The sequence below is a fragment of the Idiotropiscis lumnitzeri genome, chromosome 15, assembly GCF_059441095.1.
Source record: "Idiotropiscis lumnitzeri isolate Australia: NSW breed Sydney's pygmy pipehorse chromosome 15, RoL_Ilum_1.0, whole genome shotgun sequence".
NCBI classification, from domain to species: Eukaryota; Metazoa; Chordata; class Actinopteri; order Syngnathiformes; family Syngnathidae; genus Idiotropiscis; species Idiotropiscis lumnitzeri.
In genome coordinates, this window is record NC_142405.1 from 1,295,984 (window position 1) to 1,309,414 (window position 13,431).

At 42.4% G+C, this 13,431-nt stretch overlaps 1 protein-coding gene across 1 annotated transcript in view; it reads right to left on the bottom strand.

Moving 5' to 3' along the window:
* The window catches only part of rdh8a (retinol dehydrogenase 8a), a 116,580-nt gene extending 104,239 nt beyond the window's left edge, over nt 1–12,341 (bottom strand). The window contains exon 1 of the mRNA XM_088317910.1: nt 12,264–12,341. The gene's annotated coding sequence lies outside the window, so the exon portion shown is untranslated. The remainder of the gene's footprint in view (nt 1–12,263) is intronic.
* Between the last annotated feature and the right edge of the window lie 1,090 nt (nt 12,342–13,431).

Consider the following 13,431-nt stretch of genomic DNA (forward strand, 5'->3'; position numbering starts at 1 on the left):
AAAAAAAAGTAGACCACCCACAGCGATCCCTGCAGCCCCACCGGGAGTTAACAAACGCAAACAACACAAACAGAGCGAAAAATCAGCTTAATATATTGTAAGAATAAATTCTTTATGGCTAGCGTGAGCAGCTTTAAACCAGGTGGAGGCGGCGGAAGCGTCGGCCTAGGACCACCTATTCAACCACTTTTATACGGCGTGAAAGAAAAAGTACCCCTGTGGCCAACCCACACGGATGCAAAATATAGAGATGTACAGGAGATTAATGAGCGAGTCATAAAAGAAATACATGAAGAAAAGTCTTTGAACATGAATAAATATGCAGAGCATCATTTGCAAGCAAGCACAACAAAGAGCGCTTGCCACTTTTAAAAAAGTAAATAACTGCATTTTCTTCACGACTGGACTGACCAGGAATGAAGAAACAATGAACAAGACGACCAAATGTCACACTCGCTTACAGAATATACATACGACAGGTGCGGTATCGATAAACACAAACATGCTCCGATACTTTACAGTACATATCGATACTACATTACTTCAAGTGCTTCATGCGGCTCTGCATGATGTTGAAATGTGATTTGACATTTTTCTCTAGCAGGCACAGAACAGCGGCGGGGGCTGTGCTCAGCAGTAGAAAACAGTTTCTTGAAATGATTTTTTGGTTTCGTAACAAGGAAAATATTTTGTTTGCAATATGATGTGCAAGTTGTCACTCCCAAAAAGTGAAGAATGCCATTTTCTGTAACCAGACAAGGTGCGATGTTCTGAAGCCATTTAAGAACAAAATACAGATCGAGAGAATGTCTGCCATGATTTTCCAGTGGCCGGACGTGGTGGAAAATTGTTAATTGTCAACATAATAGAGCCGCCATCACTAATTTGCGGGCAAACTATCGTGAGGACAACATTGCCTTTCAAATAACAAGCGGAACTAATGTGGATTCTTTGATGCTGAGCGACATTTCATCTCTGCGGCAAATTTCTGAACACGTCTGGCTCCACAACAAAAGCAAACTTCACACCGCTCAGGTTAACAGCCACACTTGGAAAAAAAAAAAAAAAGTACAAACAAAGCCTCGGCGAATGCCACACAGAGCCTCTCAAAGGCGTTTTCAAAAAAAAAAAAAAAATCCGAATCTGCGGTGAGCACCATGTGGACCAACATGAGATGAGCGCTGGATGAAAGGATTTGGACCCTGCCAAGGCTTTGTTCTGTAGGGACCCCGAATGGGTCGACTCATTATGGATGTTGGCAGAGGGGGGGGGGGGGGGGGGGGAGCGCCAAGAAAAAATGCAAATGTGTCTCGCTGTGCGTTTGTTCGTGTTGTTTGTGAGCACCAGTTGGAGAAGGAAGCTGAAAACGGGCCAAAAATGCCGACTCAGGCAAAGCGGCCAATTACTCTCCTGGAATTCCTGGAACCTCCACTTGGTAATCACGTTGTTGTTTGAGGCTTTTGGGGGGTTCGAAGAAGACGGACGGCGTTTAATTGTCACCGGGACAAAGAGTGGCTTCATTTTGATTCATTAGCTGTTTTATTTGTGTTGACTCAAAGCAGCCAGCACAATTGATTTAAAAAAAAAGATTGTAAGAAAATGACCTGGAGGGTGTAAGGGGGGGGGGAAAGGATGGGGAGGGTCGTTCCATTAAGTGACTGAGTAGCTGCGAGGGCGGCTCGACACGCATGCAAACAAATCTGCTGGGAACCACAAACGAGCACTGAGAAATGTCAATTTGAAATCGCTCGGAGCAACGCGGGGAAAAAAAACCAACAGCTCAACGCAACACGTGCAATCATTAGTGTGAGGGTTGAGGAAAGGACGCGTTGCACTTAGCATGTTATTTCTTTGTTTGTTTTTTTTCAGGGAATTGTGAAGGAGTAATTGGGCCTCAAATCGAAAATGAAAATCTGTGAATGTCAAAATTGAGTCCGATATTTAGTATCGTACGACGGGTGGGCAGGGGAGAACGAATCCCCACCATGAACAGCATTTTGTTTTTTTTTTAAATTTTTTACGATCCGTTTTCTGGCCTCATAAAACTGCTGATTTGAAAAAAAAAGAAATAAATCAAAATAAAACATTTTTTCAAAAAAGCTCACGATGAGGCAAAGAGTATTCCGCCTCAAGCGAGGGGACGTACCAGAACACAAAAGTTCACTTTGGTGCCGTGATTCTTTTTCCACTAAATAAAGATTGCTTTCTCCCAATATAAGCGGTGCATTTATGGATTGATTTTTTTTTTTGTTTTTTTGTTTTTTCCAGGAAGCAGTTTTAGAACTTTACGTGTAAGACAAACGAGTTCAAATTACCTGTTGTAAAATTAAGACTTAAAGTGTAAATGTCCAAATTCATTTTACTATATTAATAATGTGATATCAGAAATGATTTGTTCTAAAAAAAAAAAATAAATAAATCAATTTCATGAGTGTGACTTTTTTTCAAAGACAACGCTCGTCTTCCTGATATTGATCAAATAAATAAAGACGAGTTTAAAAGGCGTTGCAGAGCCGACAACCAATTGCACATTAAACGTCGCGAACATTACAGCAGAGCTAAGTCGCCCCCCCCCTCTCATTCATCGCCATTTAAAGGCTTCTTGGACTTGGATGTTTATTGCTCCCCGAGCAGCTTTTTCCTTTTCGTACACGAGGTAGAGAAGCCGACTTAACTGCCCCTGCAATGTTGCGCTTTTGAAAAAGAGGACAAAAAGCGTTCCAACAGCAGGTGGGCGAATCCAACAACGAAATAAACAACACCCAACAGCAGAAGCTCAAGGTTGGACATGAAAGTAGAAATTACACTTTACGTTTTTTTTTTTTACCTTTACGGCCACCGTAGAAAAAATGGATTTCTATTACGTATAAATATTTCTTCACATTAATTTCCATCATTTGCAGTGAGATAGTTTGACTTTGTTTTGATTCCCCCCCTCGCATTCCATATGCGGCTCACTAGGCGGAAAAATGTTCTTATTAATTAAAGACCTTGATTCATCTATTTCAAACCCCGCCAACATTCTGCTTTTACGAAGAAGACCAACACAGGAGAATGTTTGAAGATCTTTTTAAAATGATCACTAAGATGCAGCTCGAGCAAATGTGAAAATGTAATTTAAAAAAAATTAAAAAAGCTTTAAAGCATCCCACCTCCTGGTGCAACAAAGTGAAGACAAAAGTTAGAGCTGATTTTGCATACGCTGGGATTTAAATTAATTTATGGAATAATGAGGAGCTACTTTTGTGCACGAGTGATGTTTAATTTTTTTTAAAATTTTTTTTTTTAATACCAGACGGTATATGCTACAGTAACTTGCCTCCTTTCAGTTGGACCGCATGTCGACTGCAGCCCCCGTGGGCTCGTACTATACTACAATATTAGCGTCACCACGGCAACCACAGTCAGCTGAGAGCAAGATGCATCACCATGGGAGCAAAAAGCAGCATATGCAAAGTAGCTGTGGACTAAATATGGGAGGAAAGACAACAACAACAAAAAAGGCATGGGTGAAGGTCAAAGCGTGTGTTTATTTTTCGATCCTCCCTATTGGGAAAAAAATAAACTTCATACTCTGGATGAAAAGTTGCGAGTACAGTACAGCGAACAAATGCTAACTGTGGTTATATTAGTGGCATAAAAATGCGGAAACAATAAATCATTTGAAAACATTTTTTGCCACTATTGTGACCTGCCAAACTCAACTAAGTGTGTGGGGGGGGAATCTTTTCAAAATCAAAAGTGAAAATACTGAGATGATGTAGTTGCAAAAGTGTGCACACCCGTTTATAACTGGAGAAGCGGCTATGTTCAAAATTTACCAATCACATTCAAGCTCATGTTCATCGCACCTGCCACCACTTAAAGTGCTTTTCGTTAACCGCATATAAAGTTCAGCTGTTCTAGTAAACATGTTTTGCTTTTTAGCAGAACATGATGGTTTGGTGATAATCGTGAACTGTTCGTAATTCTCTCCACATTGCTTAAGGCTCAGCTGAAGTGAAGCTCCTCCTTCCACTCTCACTCAGACAAATGAAGAAGACAGGAGATTGTTGGCACATGGAATAGCCAGTAATTGCCAGAAATTCCCGCAGCTCCGCCCACATTCGTGTCGGCTTCTCTGCCCACTTTTCTTCTCGCCTTTTCGCACATTCAAAGAGATGTCATGTGACTTTGTGCCGTATTTTCAGTTTCTTCACTGTGCTCCACGGAACTTTTCATACCGCGGAAATTCTCGTTCACCCTTCTCCTGTCTGATAACTTTGAAAAATGAGATCATTCTGATGCTCTGGAAGCTCTCTGAGGACCACAGCTCGTGCTCAAAGTTGCCAGTACAAAGAAAAGAAAAAGAAAATCCTACTTGAACAGCTGAACTTTATTTGGGTAATCAGAGGCAGTCAAGATGGCGGCCGGTGTGTGCCGACTGCGTTTTTAAGTTGGAATGCGGTCGCTTGCTTCTGAACACAGCCACGTTCCCCGTGAGATGCGTGTGCACGTTATCGCAGCTGTTTATTTTTTTTACATTTCCATCTTTGGTTCAAAGTTCTTATGCAGGTTCATTTAGTATTTTTTTTTTTAATGGCATTGAACAGGAGTGCGTTGAACGGGAAGTGCAACAATTAGCGGTGTCAATCACCGCTGCCCGACATTTTGCAGCACAAAGAGGTCGACTCCACTAACAGCGGGCAAGTCCAAAAATGTGCTCCAACTTCCACTCTGCTGAAGTACAATCAAACACAAGCAAGCGAGGTAAATAAATGCTAATGCGCGTGTTGGCGAGCGCGAGGGAAATGATGGATTTCTTTGCAAACACAAAACGACGGCACCGTTTGACGTCCGGGCAACACTGGAAGTATCAAACGCAAACGGAGCTCTCCGTCTTCTGAAACGGCGCCGCCGCCATGCACGCATCACACGCAGACGGCCATATTTGCATATTCCATGTTGCACGCTCGCACACGTGTAGCGCTGATCGTGCTCGCACTCCACTTCACCTCCGATAAGATCATTGTACTGATTTGTCACTGCAAGACAAGCGGGCGCTCGTCATGGTGGAAGTTCATCAAATGTATGGAAATGGAAAGCCTTTAAACGTAAAGACATAAAACGACCAGCGTAGAAGAATGCAATTTGGAAAATCAAAAAATCAATAAATGGTTCATTTCGGAGAGTGTACGCTTAATTTATTTATTTATTTTTATTTTTTTTGCATGTATTTTGTGTCTAGATCATTTCCGTGCTTAAGAAGCGCAATCCACATTTTTTACATGGGATTGTTTCATGAAACGTTGAAATGTTTGCTTTCTGCTAAATGTTTACCATTAGAACACATGACATTTGACCTTGGAGATCATTCCTACCTCTCAGACACTGTCAACCAAAACATTAGCATGATTTTATTTTTAAAGGCAACAATTTGTTGGGCCTCATTCATTCTGAATCACGGAACGAAATCAACAACTGAGCACGCGGCCATTCCTGTGGGCTCGGCTCACAAACGGCGCCGGACTCATCTTTTCTCGGAAGTGCAAAAGCCCGAACGATGAAAGCGCCGCAGCTGTCGCCGCGCAAACAAATGAGCGACATGAATATTTATACGGACGCGCACACTCGCGGGAGCTCTTCACGACGCGCTGACGAGAGCTCATTCTGTACTCCTCATCTTGATGAGAAACTGTCGCCATTCCACAACCTCCAAACGGTAATTCATAGGAAATAGACACCGCCCCCCCATTAAACGCTGAATGTGTTGTCCATTAACTCATTCACTACCAGTTCAGTAAAAAAAAAAAAAAAATGATATTCGACGTCTTAAGCCGTCAATGGCAGCAAATGCGTTAAAATTGATAAACACCACACCAAGTAAATGTGACTAAATTGAGAGGAGAATGCGATTAAGTGCAATGAGATTTTCCTAAAATGTGTCAAATCATGCGACTTTCCTCAAGAAAGATTTAGAAACGCTGATGTCAGAACTCATTTGGTCTCCAACCTTGAATTCATCTCAAACATTGTGGCTCGCTGCGGCTGTTTTGGTTAGCAAACCAAGATCCAATGGACACAAATGTTTCATGTCAGCGTGTGACAAATGAAGTCAGTGAAATGAAAATCGGCATCAGCGTTGACGTAGGCAATATTCAATTTGCGAGAGTTGCATGTGTGATCTTTGGAACGTCTAAGCTCCAACAAAAATTATATTAAAAAAAAAAAAAAAGCGCAAAGGCAAATTGGAGTGTTCGCTGAAAGCTGCCGAGTGCCCCCTTTTTTTTCTGAGCTACAAATTGCCCCCCCTTCCCCGGTCTCTCCTCAGCCATTCATCAATTAGCGGCCACCTCGCTGGAGGTTCCCCGACGCTTAAAAGAGAGCAACGCGCTTAACGGCGACTTGAAGCAGCCAAACATTTTGTTGACAGATTCTCAAACCAAGTCAGCAAATGGTCACGTTGTCCTTTTCATGCCCTTGTTGTCGACATTTTCAGCAGCACAAGCGCTTTGTGTTGTGTAATAACTGCGATGCAGCATCGCGCTCGACTCGGTCCCACAAGCAACTTAGTTCTGGGCAGTCGTCCATTACAGATAAAGAGCAGCGGGAAAACAGTTACGGCTTTTTTTTTTTTTTTGCCCTCATTTTTTGTGCACAGAAAAGCAGCAGGCTAGCTTGTTAGCGACATTGCAAAGTGACCGCCCCCCCCCCCACGCGGCGCCTTAGATCACCTATTTTTTTACAAAAGGCTAAAAAATGCTACAAGATGGCATCAAAGTTCTGGCTAATAGGAAAGTAGTAATTGTAGTACCTCTGGATGGGGTTTGATGAGATTGGAACTTTGAGTTTTCCCCAAAATTGGCCAAAGTTAAACGAGTGAGAGGAAGTTGGTACGACGGAGGGAGTTTTACTAATGCTGGCAAACATTTATGCAAACTTGTGCTTTATTTATTTTTAATTTTTTTTACAGCCATTTGAAACGAGTGAGTGAGTTTCTGGGATTGGTAATTGCATCGATTGAGAGAGTAGATTCAGAAGTTTTGCAAAGTTGTTTGCTTGCGAATAAAACGGAAACATCGGAGGCAGTTCACAATATGCAAACCGAGTTGAAAGTTGACTTTGAACCCACGCAAAGAAAAACAGATCATTTAGCATCTCGTGTTGTCAAGTTTGATCCGAGTCGTTCACGGGAGACGCTCGTCGAGTTCGGCGAGATCAAAGGTCAACAAAACGACATGCTTGTTACGTTGTTTCATTTGTACATTTTCCAAAAATGTTTGTTTCTTTTTCCTCACAAAAGGAAAAATACTCGCAGAGATACTTTCATTTGACAGGTGCGATATATAAAACTGGATTTTTGATGGGTAGTTATTCTTCCACAAGCGCTCCTATTACATTTTTATGAGTCATGAAAAATTACCCCGTCGGAACAGAAAAAAAAATAAAAAATCTCCTTTGTAATGCGTCAGCGCTTACGCAGATTGAAGGAATTTTGTGCTCTTCATTTTTGGACTTTGCCCTTGACAAATGTCTTAAGCCTTGGCGGAGGTATTCTCCGCATCGTATTGAAAGTCGCACAAAAACAGAGGGATCTTTGTTTCGGATGTTTTAGTGCTACCGATTGTTGTATTTGAATGCCATTTCTGATTGTGCTCGACAGTTTTTGTGCTCAAGTGCTCTCTCTGAAATTTAAAAGAGATTGCTTGGAGGATATCATCACGGGAAAACAAGCAAATGAAAATATCTTTGAAAGGTTTCAAGTTTCACGAATGGAAACAAAACAAAACGGGTCAAAGCGCGTCAGTAAATAGCCAACAACAAGCAGCTGACAAAATGATAAAAGTTATTCCTCTCTAACCTATTTGCGCAAGCTAACGATGACGTTAGCTTATCACATGGCGACGTGACGTTCCACAAAAGGCCCATTACACAAACAACTTGTTCTTTACGTTTTACGGTGTTTTAAATACAAAAATATTTTAGTTTGAGGCGGCAAAAAGACTTTTATAAACTTATTTTGTCACACCAAGGTACGTTCAAGTCATTCACCAAATTAAAAATGACAAGCAGAGGAGTAGTTAACAGTTAAGCTAACAGTTAGCTTAGCTTCTTCGACGACAACTTCTTAATTCGCATGACCTTCCGACAACAGACATTCGGCGCACCGGATTTTTGGTGGAGATATCGTTACGTGGGTGTGCTAGCGAGGTAATCTCAGGCACGCGTATAAGAAGAGTCGAAACACGTGGGGTCGCGTTTTAAAATGAGGTCAAGTTGTTCAAAATCACTCGGGTTATCCACTCAAGTCATGATTCAGGACCGCACAAAGTCGGCGTATCAAAGTTTCACCTTGTATGTTCTGGGTCAAGCCGCCCCTTAAATTGTCGAGATGACGGCGCGGGACGTCGGCTCTCTACTCTAATTTGTCCGACCTGTTCCCGCTTAAGAGATTCACTGTCGCTCGGCAGAAGGTGGATGCGCTCCAAGGACCGACATTTAATCCGTGCCAATTTATCACCACTGCAGTCGCCCGAGTGGACGAACTGTCCGGAGCGGGTGGCGGCCTGCCTCGGGGCGGGGGGGGCAAATGGTTTTTATTTTAGTGGCTTTTGTGCATGTAAATGAGGGCGGCGCATTGAGGTGGGAGATGGTCTCGTTCACGATTGAGATGCTAAAAGAGTGGTGGCTCATAAAGGAAGCCATTTTTTTTTTTGGGTGCGCCACTTTATGACCACGTGGATGTGGGCCAAGATTGCGGCCATGCAGAGAGCCGAAGCGATGAATCTCAGCAGCCACGAGAGGGTGAAGAACGTCGCAAAGTTTTCTCGGCTGGTTTATTAGCATCTTTTCCACATTGATGATACGGAATCGTTATCTCGCTTTGCCGTGAATCCACACGGCCGTCAAAGTGCAGCGTATTTGCGAAACAAGCTAAGAATGAGACGATACTTTCAGGGCTGAACCTGTCAGGCGTGATTTTTTTTTTTTCCTGGAATCACCTCCCGCCCTCGTCTGCTGCCGTCATAAAAAACACAGATGGTATTATTTTCTGTCACTTTCTCTCCTCTTCCTGTGCATCACCCCGGATTGATTTTGCTTTAATCCACTGCAGGCGGATGATCAAATGCGTGTCCCAGAGAGGTGCCACGTTGGCGGATTACAAGTCGAGCATACAAAACTTGCTTTAGATGGCAGTCAAGATAGCACGCTGCTTCGTTTTTACAAAAATAATCATTAAAACGATCGTACGAGGATGCATGAAAGATTCTCTAAGCTCACAAAGGACCAGGTTCGACCCGCAAATGTCAAATGTTTTTTTTTTATTATCGGCCAAATGCAAATACGCTGCGGGCCAAATATTGGTCTGCGGGCCAGAGTTTGACACCTATGTTCTCGGGGATGTCCGTTTTTCACCATTTTGACAGGTCAGTGAAAAGGAAAATATTGAAAAGAGTCTGCATTCGCGCCCCACCGGATCAAAAAGAACAATTTATGTAATTTGGTTGATGGAATTGCCCTAGGCAAAAATTCAATCACAAAATCAAAGTACGGAAAATAATCCTTGGAGACGATTCATGTCATTCGAGCGATCGAGAGATGGAAAATGACTCGCGAAGTAACTGTGAGCTTTGTGTCAACAAACATTCGAAAAACACCGGTTGTACATTTTCAACAACTGCCTTAAAATGGCCGCTCAGTGTTTGGCGACGACCACCACTCAAAACATTTTTTTTCTCCTTCGTACTCTCACTGCTAAGACTCTATCCTCATCCATCCCACCGTCATCCATCTTCCGAGGTCTCGGTCGCCCGCGACCCATCACTTGTGCTCGGGCCTCCAAGGGGTCGTTCATCAGCAGTCCACGCTGCAACCCGGGGATAGATTTCCTCTCTCCTTCCCGGGGCATCAATCACCACCGGGGGGGGGCGGATGCTACCGAGCATACTCAAGCAGGCCGAGCAATGTCACGGTGAGGCCGACGAGTACAACCTGCGCGTGACAGGGAGCCCACTGCAAATGTCTCCAGAGATCGTTTCCGTGGGCGAGAGAACAGAAAGGTCACATTCGCACCAATAATTCACTTAACAATGTTAAACCAACCTGCGCGGACTGAAATGAACGTCTCAACGACTCTGTCAAGCGTCACTTCCGCTGTATGAGGAACATCACGAGACCAAACGCCGAAAAGAGGTTTTGCGGGTACGATTTAGTGGATTGCGATGCTACGGGATGATGATCTGATGGTTTTGAAGTCGCGCTCAAGAGCGGCGTTGATATGATTTTTTTATTTTTTTTTTAAAGTTTAAATGATTTTTTTTTTGATGAGGTCATTTAAGTAGAAACCGAGCTCTGAGTTTTTTGTTGACTGGGCGGCCGACGTCGACTTGAGCAAAGAGAGTGAGCCGGAGCCTCCGATTAAATCCTCCAATTAAATTTCAACTATTATTAGAAGCATGCTGGAAGCACGCCGCTGACGGGGGAGGGCGGGTGCGGTGGGGGCGTGGGGGGGGGGACACATCTTTGCTCCGATTCCACTTTTCTCCGGGCTGCCCTTCGGTACCGACGCTCACTTGGCAAGAAATGCGGCTGTCGAAGCCAGAAAATAAATAGAAAATAAACAAGCAATCATTCAGAGACTTTCGAGATCTTTCTCACGTGCACTAAATTTAAAAAAGGGAAAAAAACAATATTTCCGTGACTGTTTGCCTCCGAGTCAACTGCACAAAATTCAAATCTGTATCGCGCAAAGGGGCGGCGGGAGCCAATTAGCTTCTGTCACCCTCAACTGAGCCTCGCAAAACAACCTGAAGCATGACCACCTCAAATACGAAATCAGACAGCCATCCATTCATTTTCCACGGCACTTGTCCTCATTAGGGTCGCTGGTGAGCTGTAGCCTTTCCCGGCTGACTTTGAGTGAGAGGCCAGGTACTCGCTGAGCTGACGGCCAGTCAATCACACGGCGCACATAGACAAGCAAACGTTAACCAATGACCTTAACATGCTTGCATGGTTTTGGAATGAGCAGAAAAAAAAAAGGCATGAGCCTCGGTTGCTCGTTTGTAGCACGACTTATTTGTAATTGAGTGTTACTATTAGACAAAGTTGGGTTCAACGTTTTTGGGAAAGTTGAATATCAAAAAAGGTGATAAACATTCCTGATGAGCAGAATTTTGCGTCGCTTCACCACCTCCGAAAAGGGAGCTTCTGAGTGATCACGCTTTTCTGTCTCAGCATCTATCCAGTTCCTTCATGGTGATGGATATTCCGCCATGGCTTGAGCAAACCAAATTCTCAAACACTGTAAATTAGACTTTCCTCTGAACATAAATGAAGAAACGTCAGTTTTGACGCCGAGAGCAGGTGCACCTGTCTACGAAAATTTGAAGCTCGCATGGACTCAAATTTCAATGCATTTTGGTTTCATGTGTCAGTCACGTTTTGTCATTCGGAATTTATGTGTTTGATCCCTCATCACGAGTGATGGAATTGGACGGATATCGCTTTGTAATTACCGAAATGAATCATGAATATGAGTTTACATCTGTATTCAAATGCGCTGCTAATAAACCTCCCTCCGTAAATGATTCATGAGCACAGAGTCCAGCTCAGCATTGCAACACATTCATCCATTACAAGGCGACATTTTGACTGGGGAGCTTCTCCTCTTGACAAAATAGGAGAGAGGTTCAATGACCGCTTTTGGAACTTTAGTTAAGAACGAGCATAAATGTGCAGTGTAATTGATAGGCAGCTGTCTTATTGCCCTCATAAACTTGAATGGTTAATCTCGTTTTGGTTTTAAAGATGTTGCATAAGCACAATTATTATAATAATAATAATAATAAAAATAATAAAGAGGGACTCGAGGAGTTATTTTCAAATAACTCAGATGGTGACAAACTTTATGCAAATTAAGAGCATTTGGGGACATGACTTAATGTCATTTAGCATTTTACAAATACAAAAAAAAAAGTGACGTATGAATCCAAACAATGCAGTCACATTACTGATGCAACACAAGTTGCTTTTTGCGGCCTTTTGGTTTAAAACCGATTTTATACACAAAATGCAACAAAAAGCTAAAGCTCCGAACACACTAAAGAGCTCCCAAAGGTGACACAAGTGGCCAAAAATCACTCGTTTTGTTATAATCACAGCTACCTACGTTTTGCCACCCAAAATGGCGGCCCATCGAGCTCAAAGCTAACAAAGCAAACACACCGACACAGATGCCAGTTATGTGACATGTTACCGGATGAAAAGTGCATGTCACTTACCTGACAGGAGAAAATCCAAACTAGCGAAGCTTTGGACACGAGCCATGATTAGTAAATTAAAAAAAATAAAAAAAATAAAAAAATTTAAAAAAAAACGAGCCTTGTGCTGTGTTCAAGGACACCTTGGAAATTAAAGACACACAACTTCAATCAAATGTGTTTTGCTTTGGCAACAATCCTGATCTTGTGAGTGAGGTGGGGATGTAAACACCAATTTATAACAAATACATAAAGATAGCTGACATGAATATAGTAATTTATCACCATTCCTGTGCTTCTGAAAGAGCAAATCCCAGAGGTGGGCAGTCCGTCCGGGGGCCGGAACGGTCAAGTGCTCAGCTCAGATCAATTCGATGAACAGCATGAGTACCAGTAATGCGCCAGTACACCTTTGTCACCATTAAAGGCCCCGTCCATACAAAACATCTTGACAAAATGCAAATTTTCCGAAGCCAACACATTCCTGCTTAAGTGCAGTTTGGCCATTCCTGTCTTCTAATTAATAAAAAAAAAACAAGGCAACATGAATGCATTAACGAAGAGCTGTAGAAGCAAAGTCCAATAGATTTTTGCGTTAAAAAACAAAAGAGGTAAACACAAACCCAGGACTGAACACAAGGCATTCATTAAGCGTTGGGACTTTTATTGGTACATTTACAAGAGAGCAATCATTAAAAAAAAGAGCCTTATTGTTTATTCATGACTTAATTTTACGTATCACAAAATGTCTGAACAGCGGCTATGCAAACTCTCAACTTGAAATATTTAATTATTCAGTATTTTCTACGCCCCCTCTGGTCTTGTAAAATTGTTTAATGTTGTGGCTTGGAGGAGGAGGGGAAAAATATGCTGCAAGACCACCCAAGCTTCTGAAACAGTTAACTTCTGTGGATGTGTCCTTTTTTTTATTTTTTTTTATCCGTTAGCTCCAGCTGGAGGATGGAATTTTACATTTTTAAACACCTAAGGTGCAGCAGCCAGAGCGATTAAGTAATTGCTTGTTTTGTAACAGAAACGACCATAAATAAATTTAAAAAAGTCTATTCAGTGTGTTGATGAAACTGGTTACTATGGCGATAGCTAATATTGTCCAGCTGGAAAGTATTCACATTAATTCTCCCTGCATTGATTACCATTTGAGTTTCCCGATCTGACCATTGCAGTTATT